Below are 12,812 nucleotides of genomic sequence, written 5' to 3'. Positions count from 1 at the left end.
TGCACCTTGCAAGCGTATTTTGCTGACACCATACAAGCTAAATATACAAGTGCAACCATTATTGGCAGTTGGGTCTGACTGGACACTATTTGCGATGAGCCATGAGGAAAAAAAATAGCTAGAAATAAGTGAGATCAAACTATCATGCTAAAGGCAGAAAGTGATGAGACTCGCACAACTGACGAATTAATTACTCATAAGCAACTTTATGTAGGTAATTATTTTTAACCATGAGTAATTATAGGCTCAAACGTTTTGGGGACCAGGGTTCTTACAGCGACCAAGCTCGACTCGCGAGACTCGGCCGCAAGGCTAGCTCGGCTGAACTCCGCCACGGACCGCCGACTGGCGTCGCGGCAGAGAACAGCAAGGGACACACAAGACACAACGGAACGGCCAAACTCACGTTTATTGGCGCTCCTTCAATAAAGTAGTCTGCTCCTCGCTCGTCCTGATCCAGCCGTCCGGCGAGGATTAGGAGGCAGGCGCAAAGGGGGGTAGGCAAAGGAAGGGGAAAGCCGGATCTCCGGTACTCACGTCTGTCTTCGTTGCTGGCTCGAACCCAGAGAGCCCTCCTCCGTCCCGAGCACCGAGACCGGCCCACCGGGGCCCCGAAGAGCCGGTCACGTGACGAGTGACCGCCGCGCCACTGCCGCGACACGCCTGCGCCGCGGCGGGAGCGACGCAACCGCCAAGGGGAGAGAAGGAGCCTTCTCGGCGGCGGGCGACGAGGAATTGGGAACGTGCCAGGACTCTGGGTTTCCCACAGCGTTCAGGGCCGAAGCTACTGATGTTCGGTTTAATCTAGACATCTTGGAAAAAACAATATCGAAAGGAACACCTCACTGTTTGCACAAAAATGTAAAAACCTTAATTTTTCTCATTCCTGCGGCGGTTTTTATGAACGCTACTGTTCAGCTTCTCAAACTGTGAAAGTGCAGCAGACAAAGCTAGCAGCTGTTGCCCTCTCTCAAGCTGCTTCTTGTTTGTGACAGCTAAGCCAGATGAGATTATCGCTTCAGTGCATTTAAGCAGTGCACAACACAGTGCCACTTTTCCGTTCACTGTGTGTGCCCACAAGCTGCAGGCCTTGCGTGTCATCCCTTCCTTTTTCAACTCTTTCGGCATACTTTAAAGGCATGTCTGTTGTACCTCTGCAAGCAGTCTTCACCTAGCGTAGCCCGTTCACACTCCGAGTGAACTAAGAAAGCACGGCCTTGCTTGGAGTGTCAATGTACAGCACAGGGCTTTATAAACCTTTGTGAACAGGAATATCTGCAACTACAGAGGACGCTGTTTTTACACCAGCAGGTATCCTCGTATCCACAAAAGCTAATGCCATCCATTATATGTCAAGCTACTAAATACAGCATGCTTATCAAGTTTATGAAATTCCTTCCGGATTCTTGCCACTGCACAAGCAGGAAGAACTACTCGGTTGTGCCTTCCTCGATGGCCCCATATCCATCTTGCAACCATCCTGTAGGCAACTATCCGATAAATCCTGGAGGCAAGAAAAGTACGCACTTATTATTCGCACATAAGTCCCACACTCCAGGTTCACAAAACTAGACACTCACTTGTGTTGCTGCTCTGTCCCTTCCTGCTCTACAAAAAAATCACTGTCCCGCAGCTCGTAAAAAACTGCTCGGAGCACGGCAGGATTCAGAAAACTTTCAAAGTCCTCATGTTGCGTGATGCACGCATCCTCGCTGACTTCCACGGCCTCCGGCACTGCACGGCAGCACTTGTACTCGACAGGCTCCGGCATGGGCTCGCAAAACCCACAGAGGCACTTGCACAAGCAATATTTGGCTGTTGTTACTAGCGATGCATTTTTAGCAGTGAAATAGAACGATCTAAAAGGGCAAATTGGTGCATAGCTGAACCTTAAGCAACGGAGAACCGCGAGACGGTGACACGGGCGCCGCTGCTTCGCGTCCGTTCAAAAGGCATCGTGGCGACTCTGGAGAATCAGATAACACTGGGCGGCACATAATATACTTAGGCGGGATATTAAAAAAAAATGTCCCATGCTCAAAGAACGGGGTAAAATTTGGCACGTTATTTCAAATACCCTGCTCTTTGGTTTAAATAGACCTTGTCTCGCTACACAGTGCCCTAACCAGCTTGGTAACTACTTCTTGCTGCGCCGTTGCCTGTTTACCTTCGACCGACAGGTCGCAACGCGACAGACAATTGGTTGGCTGCATACTTTTTTTCACTTGGATAAATCTCGGCCTCCGATGCGCTTTCTGTGTGGGACCGCTTCCGGTCACCGTTTGCTTGGCGCCCGATCAATCTTTCCCCTGATGGGAAGCTCATGGCTTCCCATGGAGTTTCCAGTCATTGGTCATAGGCCAATGCTGCTTGGGTGGTTTATGGCCTGATTCCCAGCTGGGACCAGCAGGCTCCTGGTCCCAGCTGTGACCAGCTTTAGCCGCCCCAGCCAGAATCTGTTACCAATGTCTATGGTTAGGTAAGCTTATGCCAGCAGCACATGCCACCAGAACCACAGCATGTCAGGCCATATACATGGTGTAGCTGGACGTCATTTATTTGTCAGAACATGGCTCAGGCCAGGCCCACCCCATCTTGGCACTGGGTGTCTTGGCCCTCTCCATCTTGGCTCTCGGCGTCGTAGGTCTTTGTGCCCTGCTTCTTCAGTGGCTTTCTAGCGTCCTGGATTTTGTCACTCAAGAGCCGCGACATTGCAGCCGCGGTGGCACCCACATGGAGGCTCTTCTTGTTGCCCCAGTAGCGTATGGTTGCTGGAAAGAAAGGTAAACTGTGAAGCACCCTTTGCGAGGAGGATGGGGTTAACTGCATTACCTGCCACCACCTGCGCTTTTTCGGGTGACAGCTGCTTCTTGGCCCGCTGTCCGAGCGCGCTCTTGTTAGCTGCCACGCCCCCATTAATGATCAGACTTGCGAGGGTGTCGTTGATTCAGATGGCCTGTGCAGTATCCTTTGCAATGAGAGTAGGCTTCGTATTGTTTAAAATCTTTGTTGCTTGGCCGCTCGTTATAAAAACCCCCTTTGCAAGGTGGAACTACACAAAAATATGAAAATCATAATTAGTATTTTGCAGTAAGGTCAACGAAATCCTGCAAATGACCAATACAGCTCGTGAAACAAATGAACCCCTGGACCACAATTGATGCTTTGATGCTGCAACGAACAGTATGTACCACTAAGCACACCACGTCCTATGCATGCCGGTCAGAATCAACGTCAATCCAGTGGGCAGAGAACATGTTTGGCCAAATAATTACAGTAGTTCCAGAACACCCCCCGCCAACTCTTGGAATGGAATGCCTCTATTGCTCTGTTTGTATACTGGGCAGACAGTTTGCTGTTTAAGCAATTTTTCACAGGCCAGTGTCCATGCTGTGCCCCGCTCCCCACAGGCTGGCTGGACCTTTGCAAAGTGTACTAAAGAGTGAAGGCAGGCTAGTTGGTTCATACTGAAGGCAAAAAACAGCGCAAACAAACGTCACGAAAGACGAGAAAAAGACAAACACTGGCGCTGCTCACTTTGCAAAGTGAGTGGCGTAAGAGAACAATATGTTAGGTTATAATAAACTGCAGTTTCCCGAATTAAAACAAAAAACTGAAATGTTGGGTGACGCGAAGTTCACTACCTCTTCAACAACATTCCATGCATGGTGAACTGCGCTGCGCGCGATGTCGTGAACCTGTCAGTCGTAACATCAACAGCCCTTAAATATATTTGGGCAGACAAATTCATTCCTAATAATATTGCTCGTGCTATGAGGAGTGAAAATGGCACGGAACAATGAACCAGCTAATTTACTTACATAATCAGGGGCCCTCTTCCTTCAATGCGAGGCTTAGCGGTGTTTAACATAAAGATGCATCTTGAAACACACTGCTATGGGTGTACGACATCATTGTCGCTACTTCTCACTCTCTTCTCACTTTTACTTCACGACAAGCACACTTGAAGTTCACCTGCTGTCTACCTGGACGTTTTGATCACACAAGTTGGCCTCCACCAATGTGTCCATGGTGCAACAATCTGACATATCCTCCACTGCTGAAGTAGCGTTGCCGCTCGCGGAGTTGCTGCGTGCTATTATAGCACTCACTCATTTGTCGATGCTTGCCGTATTTCGCGCTGGCGTTGATTTCGGTTGGAGATGGGGCGGGTATTCTTCAAAAACTGATGGCACAGCCCCTTTCTTTAGGTGTCGCCGCTTGCCTTCTATGGAGTCCTCTTCTTTGAAGTGTCGACTGCATACTTTGGTGTAGCATGAGGTTGTTTTCGGCGACCACTTGTGTCGTCGTATTGCGGCAAGCCATCGTGCCTGTGCTCTGCGTCAGTGGGTATTTCATGAAAGGAAAGCCCTGCTGGTTCTTTTTCTCGTCCGATTTGCATGATGGCACACAGCAGTAGGCCATCAAAAAGCATTCTATCACGTACTTGCCGAAAGCTGTCCCACAAAGCGAAGTTTAACACCACTGAATGGGCTGCACGCAACACACGGACAGAACAGCGGCAGTGGCACCCTGTTTACCCAGCGCCCCTAGCGGCAGTGGAGAGCAGTGGCGTTCGACGGCCCCTGATGGCGGTGTGCCCGGCACAGATGTTTATACAGGAGGCACTGATAGTGTGAAACAGAACTTTCATCGTCCACAAAATTTCTGCTTCAATTGTGGAGTCGTGCCCTTTACAGTCTTTGTCAAGGGTTGCAGCTAGAGAGGATGTTTCCTTGTTTCACGCTGAGAAGTTTTTTCTGTGAGGTCTGCCGCTTGCAAAAAACTTGTGACAGAAGAGCAGCCCTCGCCTGCTGCAGCTTTGGATTGGTGCTTTGCACTTTTCTGATGGCCCTTCAAGGGTGACTGCCCTATTGTTGCAATGTCAACCGACTTCTGACATACTGCGCACTTCGTGCGATAAGGGTCACTTATCTCCAGCCTCACCTAGTGTTTATATTCTCAGTGTTCCAGCCATGCAGACTGAAACTTGCACCTTTCACCTGGGATCTTGTCAAAGTCTAGTTGCAGTCATGACACAGAGCACAAACGGTCAGTTTAGTGCGAAAATGGTGCGCGAGGTCGACACACAGACAGACTGACTGACAGACCGACCGTTGATATTGGGTGGGTGAAGCTGGCCCTCAAAACTCTACGCATGGGTGCCGCCTTGGTGCCACGCTGTTGTTGCCAGATCAGTGGTTCAAGATGCGATTTGCAACTTTTCAAAAATTAGGCACAAATTTAGGGTCATAAACTAAATGTAGGCAACTTTTGTAGCAGTAATTGAGTATATTGACTACATATTGTATGCTCTGTTTAAGTTTTCACAATGCATTCACGTTTGATGAACAAAAATAAATGAAATACAGAGCAGAAAGAGGGGGGAGGGGCTGAGGTGCCAAATACAGCTTCGTTTTTTTGTGAGGGGCATCAGTCATGTGGGAGTAATTTACAAAGCTGCACTTTACCATCCCTTGGTGTCTACTGTGTCACTTGTGTCACTCACACACCACAACACATTGCACCCATTGATAGAATCATGCAAAGAATGGCCTTGGCAGAGTTGTCTGCCACGAACGCCAAACGGCTGTTTTTGCCACTGTCTAGTGTACAAGAGTGAAATTTCCCAATTGAGATTTAAACTTGCCGTGTACGTTTGAAACCTGTAGCACCACGACTACCAGCTCAAAGTAGGCTGTCAAACTTTGTATGAAATTTGATTAAGTAACTAGCATTATCCCTGTACAGAAAAAGCAGATGACGAAAAAAAACTTGTGCAGTTAAGAAAAATTGAACGTGAAATGGAGTACGAAGCCAAAGTGCAAATAGTTTACCTCACGAACCGTTTCCAACGTGGTATGCCATTAACTAGCTTCAGCACTAAAATAATACTCCATGACTTTGAGCCATTGCTGTGTAGCATCCGCACTTGCAAGGTCCTCCCGTGCCACGACCTGTTGCATAACACTCCGGCAGCAGGATCCCCCGAAGCTACGTGCACAGGAATGAGAGCATGAAACATGTACACGAAGAAAAAATTGTTTATGCAACTTTTGAAAATAGCTACTGTGGGGTTATAGAGGGGTTGAAGTAGATTGGTTTACTTTTCTCTGCAATAGCAAAACCGGCGACGAGAGAGACTAATCAGTCTTTGTCTTCTCGTTTCGCCCCGCTAGCAAGCTATCTCCCACCCCGCGGCTGCGCGCTGTGCCGTGCCAGCAGCGGCGGGCCGTGGCTCACCGGAACAAGGGAAGCGACAAGTGTTTTCGCTCATTGACATTTATTAGTGAATAATAAACATCCAGAGAGCATGCAGGCTAGCTGGTTGACGGCGAGGATCTAGTTCCTCGCCCGGGCAGTTTAAGGGAATCGAGAGGTTCGACTCACCGCGACAACAGTCATCGCCGGGGCGCCGCCTCAGCGCGCTCGCGTTTGCCTCGCTGGGACACCGATGGCAGCCATTGTCGCCCGCCTTTTTGCCCGACCCTCGAAGGAAGGAGATCACCAGGCGCGTCCTGATGCCTCGCTTCCCGAGCTCAGACTTCCCCCGCGCAGCCCGCCTCCCGCGCGTGCTCGCCGGCCCCCAAGACACTCGTTCGCCGAGGAGGTAGATCCCCCTCGCCGACATCTCACCGAGCAAGTTCCCGCGAGGAGCAGGCGGCGTGGCAAAGCCGAACCAAAGGGAACGCGCTAAGGTCGTGTTCCCACACTACTAAGTAAAATAATTAAGGCAACAAGGTTGCTCCACACTCACTACAAGACCACTGCTGTACCGAGAGTGAGCACTGGGATCCCTCTAACCTGTGTTCACAGGGGCGGGAGCATCTGAAATGAAACATGCACATCACGCAAAGGTTGTTTATGCAGCACATTACAGCCAATTCAGGGATTACAGTGCAATTGAGAACTTGCTTGCACATAAGGGCTCACATAAGCTCTTAAAGAGCATGCTATGAATTCCACATGATTCGAAGGTGCGTGAACAAGCAAGCTCGTGAAATGCACCAGTGAAGTGCAACACCTATCAAGAGCTAGCAAAATTTAATCCTACCAACTTGGCAGTAGCCAACAGTGTGTTGGTTGCCAAATGTGGGGGAAGTGCTTGCCCAGTCTAAAAACTAAGACCTCTAACACTCGCTCACCCGTCATGAAAGTTTAGAGGTGCAAATTGAACTCACCACCACGATCGTGCAGCCTTGGCGCTGGTGACTACACTACAGTGCTAGGCATGGTACCTTGGTAATTACAGTATGCCAGTTGTATGTTGTCTGAACGTGCATGCTCTGAAACAATAATGCAGTTAATGTACCTGAGCACTGCACTCTCAGCTGAGACTGATTAGTCCGGTGGTGTGGTGCATGCACTGTTGGCAAATCAGGTACAGCTGAAACTCTGGGCAGGTTTACATTACTGCATCCATCTTTAACAGCTGCATACATAAACACTATCTACTCTGATAATTCTATTGTAACGATACAGATATGAGAGAGAGAGAGAATGCCTTTAATGAAAGCTGAAGAGGTCCGCCCCCACTAACGGTAGGGCTTGCTGCACCAGATGGGTGAGTACAGTGAGGTTACAGCGAAAAATAGAGAGAAAAATAAAAGGAAAGAAAGAAAGGGGGAGGGAGAGGGAGAGCGGAAATGCACACACATACAAAATGTATATGCTCAGAGGGTTCACAGATCCCCTTCTAGCCCTGTTTCCGCAAGAAAAGTAAGCAGTTTTTGTACCCAGCACTGCCTCATCACGATTTCGCCAGGGTCCGAGGAAGTGTGAAGGTTCTAGAGAACCTCTGCGTCGTAGTCGCACAAGTGCCTTTGATGCTGTTGCCCGCTGACTGCCATATCGCGAGCAGTGGCAGGCCGTACTTGTTCTTTTGGGGAGTGCAGGTGGGGTTGGCGGCTTTGGAGGGACGTATTCCTCATCATCATTTGCCATGGTCTCGCTCCTTTCAGGGCTCTCATCGTCATAATCTGACAGAACAGCTGGGCGCCTCTTCCTTTTCCTTCAACCAAACTCTTTCGCTGTTAGCATCAGTGCTATACTGCAGGCACTGCGGCCTCTCAATTGCTTTTTCTAAATGTCTGGAAGAAATTGTTTTTTGAGTGCCAAGAACCGAGAACAAATACTTACCTATGTTTCCACTTAAAAAAAAATCTTACCAGCCAAGCCCTTCACCTCACATTTCACTTTTACCCAGGTGTCTTCCGGTTGTACACCATCAATTATTATTTTCCGCCACTTGCTTGGATTTTGTTCACCTGGCCAAAGGACCTCGCCTGTCCCTTAGCCAAGTTCGATGAACAGCGCCCAGGCAGTTGTCTTCATCTGGGAATTCGACTAGGGCAAACTCACCGCCTAAAAAGGTAGAGACGCCTTAAAGGAAAGCATAAGCTCAAGCAGGCCTATATTGGTAGATTGCAGGTCTGAGGATGCATTTAAACCACTTGCACTAGCAACAGCCATTCAGTAATGCACAAAATGCCAACATTGCATATTTTCTGCACAATTATTTGTGCCATCACAAATAAGAAATAGCTAACAGGGTTAATGGAGCTTATTTAGTGTTGACCTGAAAAAAAAGAGGGGGGGGGGAGGATTCATCCATCTGGAAGCTTCAATCTTTTAACATACAAACTTCAATTTCAGCCAGATTCTTTGCCCTCCCAAAACAGGACCCAAAAGATTTGTGATGGTGGATAAACAATGACTGCAGAAATGGCCATTATAGCAGAAGCAGTATGAAAACAAAGTTGGCTATCGCTTGCTGTTGATATTTTCTACACTTCCTAGGTTGCAGGGGCTAATAGCTTTTTCATTGCTTGTGAAGCATCATTGACACCCTTAAAAGGACAGACAGCCGATTTTTTCCAGTATATTTTCCTTATCTCAAATGAAAAGGCATCACTTATAACACACAAACCTTAAACGGTTTTGCTGATAGTGCCGTAGAACTTTTGAAATCGGAAATTTTAGATCTACCAGCCATATGTGTCCCACGAAAAGGAATGCTGGGAACTAAGACAGTGAGCCGTGCGGCAACATGCATGCACGTGAGATGAAAAGAGGTATTTAAAAACTGGCCCTGGCAGAGGAACAATAATGTGCAACCTTCCCCATTTGTTTATGTGGTTTTTGAACCGCATGTTAAAGCTAATGAGGTTTGCACACGTACGGTAGTGTCACGCTTAGACACATGTCACCACCTTTCAAACTTCAGAAATTTTCATGGGAAATTAAAATTATTTCCACCTGTTTACTTAGAAATTTCATGTGATTACCCCAGTATTTATATACTGGTGATCATAATAAATGCATGCTTTCATATGAGCTGGAGGATATACACTCCACAAAAATCGGTTTTCTGTTGCTTTACTCTGTTGCCTTCAACTAAGGAACACAACATAGCTGTGTCACGTTAACCACCCGACCCCCACTCCCTTCTCAGTAATCAACCATGGCTTGCATAAAACATCATTGTGCTGCTTATGGTATGTGCACCATTGGAAAAATGGCAAATTTTTTTGCAGCCTCACACATTTTGCTGCAGCTTCCGAAAGTGGCCAAAAGTGCATGTCTGAAGGCTTGGATGCAAGGTGCACATCAAGGAGTGCCGAGCCACATGGGTAGGAGTACAGGCCTTCAGTCTTTTCGTACTTTCTTCCAACTACAACTGGTTGGTGGCTTAAATTACAGTGGGCTATCTTCACTATGCTGCCATCCTGCATCAAGCATGCTGAATCTCTCCTGGTTGTTTTAAGCATAATTGGCACCTCAGCGGAAATCTTGACTGATCTGTACTGAGGTGCAGCCCAGTGGCAGTGGCCCTTTTTCATGCGGTGACGTCATTACACCACCTGTTGGTACCTGTCCAGTGCTTGGAATGACCGATGTCGATTCGTCTTGGCTGCTTGCATGGGATTTTGAGTGTCCAGCCAGAAACCGCTCTTCTGTGGTTCGATTGTAGAGCTGCTGTGAAGGCTTTTCTGGCTTGTTCACATACTTTAGTTTTCCCATGTAGCTTTCAAATGGGAATGCACTATAGTTGTGCAGTGGTTCATGCATACGGACATCGTCTGCTACATGGATCAACCCATGAACATTGTGGGACACTGCACGCTTGCGATACAAAGTGATGAATGTACTAACAAAGTGCCTCAGGAGCTTCTTTGCATAGTGTAAGCAAGCAGAATGTTTCGGATTGCTCAGTATGCTCACAGCACAGTGCAGTGTCAAAAAGTTGTCCATGAGACTATCTGAGATCTGCCCCTTCGACTGCCACTCCAGTGTACAGCAAAATAAGCCGGAATTCTGTCGCTTTCCACTTGCCGACGTCTGACAAGCTTCTTGGCTGTGTGGACATATCTAATGGGACATAATCAACTCTTGCACCTGACAGCGAGTCCCTTGTTGCCTTGCCGGTGTGGTACGACTTGTCACCTTTTGTTCAGAGCAGTATAAGCTTTCGCATAACTCCTAGGCAAATCAAGTGCATGTAGTCAAAAGGTATCGGACGTGCCGTATCAGTGGGCACTGCTTAAGTTTTCTCGAATGGGGTGCTCCTCTTGTTCTTTAGTGCAGAAACTTGGATCTGTTCGCAGAGCCGCATCGAGTTGAGGAAAGCGCATCCCACAGGCCCAGAGAGCCCTGCATCTGAGCACACTTAGCCCATCCAGAACCTTCTTCTTCACCTCTCTCGGCTACTCCTCAAGAGAGGCCGCTGTTTTTATCCCCACCCTCAGTTATAGGTATGTTGTGGCGTAGGGGATCGCCTGTCCTTGCACGGTCAGTGGCTCCGTCTGCCTCAGCTCACCTTGGGCTCTTCACCACATTACCGCACACGTTTGCGCACTAAACCGGAGCCAAGATTGCGAGCCGGCCGTTAGTACTAGGTCGTCTGCATAAATTAGGCCGGGCAATGTCGGGTGCACCGCTTGTCCACCATCCAAATACGACAAGTCGACGCTGAGGCAGCACTCTTCCAACTCCTCTTCTAGGTCACAAAGCAGCAGCATCAAAAGCAGCAGCGATAACAGGCATCCCTGGCGCAGACCTCTCTCAAGGGGCAACGAAACCCAGTCGCCTGCCCTGCCATTCTACCTTCACTACCGCCCCCGTGTACAGCACCTGGAGCTGGTTGACAATGACAACCTCGTTTGGCAGGCCTTGTCTATGCAGCCGGGTACAGAGCGTGGTGTGGCTAACACAGTCGTAGGCCTTCTCTATGACCGAGAAGGCCATCCGTAGGCAAAGGTGCCTCCCCGTACGGAAAACCGTTTGGCAGTTCTCCCAGGACGCCGCTTTTTTATGCCGAGGCCTGTATCCGCCTGCAGAGTACCTGAGCAAAGACCCAATACAGCACAGGGGTCACTGTAATTGGCCTGTATGAGGTCCAGCTGCACCTTTATCCAGCCCCTTTGTACAGGAATACCATTCTGCCCTTTGCCCACTCCTGAGGCACTGTTCCTGTCCTCAACATGTCACTCAACATCTCCTGCAGTGCCAGACGTTGTTGGGGACACAGTTTCTTCAGCAGTGTTGCTGGAAAATCATCCAGTCCTGTCACCGTCCCCGCCTGGGCGTGACTCGGGATGTTTTTCAGCCCCAATTCACCAGCACAGCCCAACCACTCCTCAAATTCTGTTGTGTCTTCCTCCTCAGCAGCTGTGGTAAAGTCCTCCATGTCCCTGCACTGAAACATTTTCCTGACCTGCTCCACCATTAGGACGCATCCTTGCTCCCCAGACAGCTGTTGACCGGATTGCGGGTTGAGGGGGTGCATGCCCGTGCGCCCGCTGCAAATGCCGCCAGAATTTTCTGGGCGTGTCTCGGCCACTCCTCTTCAGCTTGTCCAGAAACTGGCAGTCAACTGCCCGAATCCTCTGCTGGATCATGGTTGCTGCCCAATATTTTCTCACCAAGTACGCCTCCCACCGGCTCTGTCGGACGCTTTCCGGCTGTCCCATTCTGGCCGCCTGCCGACGTGCCCGGCACGCTTCTTTCCTTTCTTTTACTGCGGTCTGCACCTCCTGATCCCACCACCTTTCCCCTCTGTATTTCTGCCGTCGGCCCTTCCTACGCGGCCTTTTCTACAGCTCCTTGTGGATCACTTCTACTGGTTCATATTCCATCACTGGCGATGCTTCCAGGTGCTCCACAGTATGCTCAATGTCTTGTTCAGACAAGAGACCACTCTGTTTACCTTGGTTCTCGGTTGAGCGCCCTCATTTCCCCCTGAACTCTAGCAGCAGTCAGTTAAGGTCGCTCCCAGCACTATGGTCCCCTAGCTCATCAATGACCATGCTTGTGAGTCTGTGATACAGCGCTGGTGACATCACTGAAATGTCGATGGTAGATATACGGTCTCCTGTAGACCATGTGGTCTGCCCCACACATTTGGGTTCTAGGTTACCCAGAGCGAGCCCCAGCTTGTCCACCATGTCCAGATGCTATTGGCCATTTCCATCCGTGGTCTCGTCCAAACTGTAGATATGCGCATTGAAATCCCCCATGACCACGCCAGAACGACTTTGTCGTCCGAGCACAAGAACTTCCTTCCTGGTTCAGACTACTCCGTGCACTACAACCTACGTTCTAGTGCACGGTAGAACATCTAATATAATAGTGATAGATTATTATTATTATTATTGTTATTATTAGTACTATTATTATTATTGTTATTATATTATTATTATTATTATTATTATTATTACCGAAATTTTTTATCCAGAAGGGGTGACGCAAGGTCTAGTCATGGATAGAGAAGGCGGTAAAGGAGGTAGGGCATCTACATCCTCTTGTGTATC

The 12,812-nt window shown here is 48.8% G+C and overlaps 1 pseudogene; it reads right to left on the bottom strand.

Annotated features, from left to right (window-relative positions):
* Positions 1-7,798: 7,798 nt before the first annotated feature.
* LOC144170903 (uncharacterized) lies at positions 7,799-10,501 on the bottom strand (annotated as a pseudogene).
* Positions 10,502-12,812: the final 2,311 nt, after the last annotated feature.

The sequence above is a fragment of the Haemaphysalis longicornis genome, unplaced genomic scaffold (assembly GCF_048455015.1).
Source record: "Haemaphysalis longicornis isolate Haplotype H1 unplaced genomic scaffold, Haemaphysalis longicornis Haplotype H1 scaffold_2, whole genome shotgun sequence".
NCBI lineage: Eukaryota > Metazoa > Arthropoda > Arachnida > Ixodida > Ixodidae > Haemaphysalis > Haemaphysalis longicornis.
Note: the sequence above shows the minus strand (reverse complement) of the source record. Positions and strands in the feature narration are given on the sequence as shown.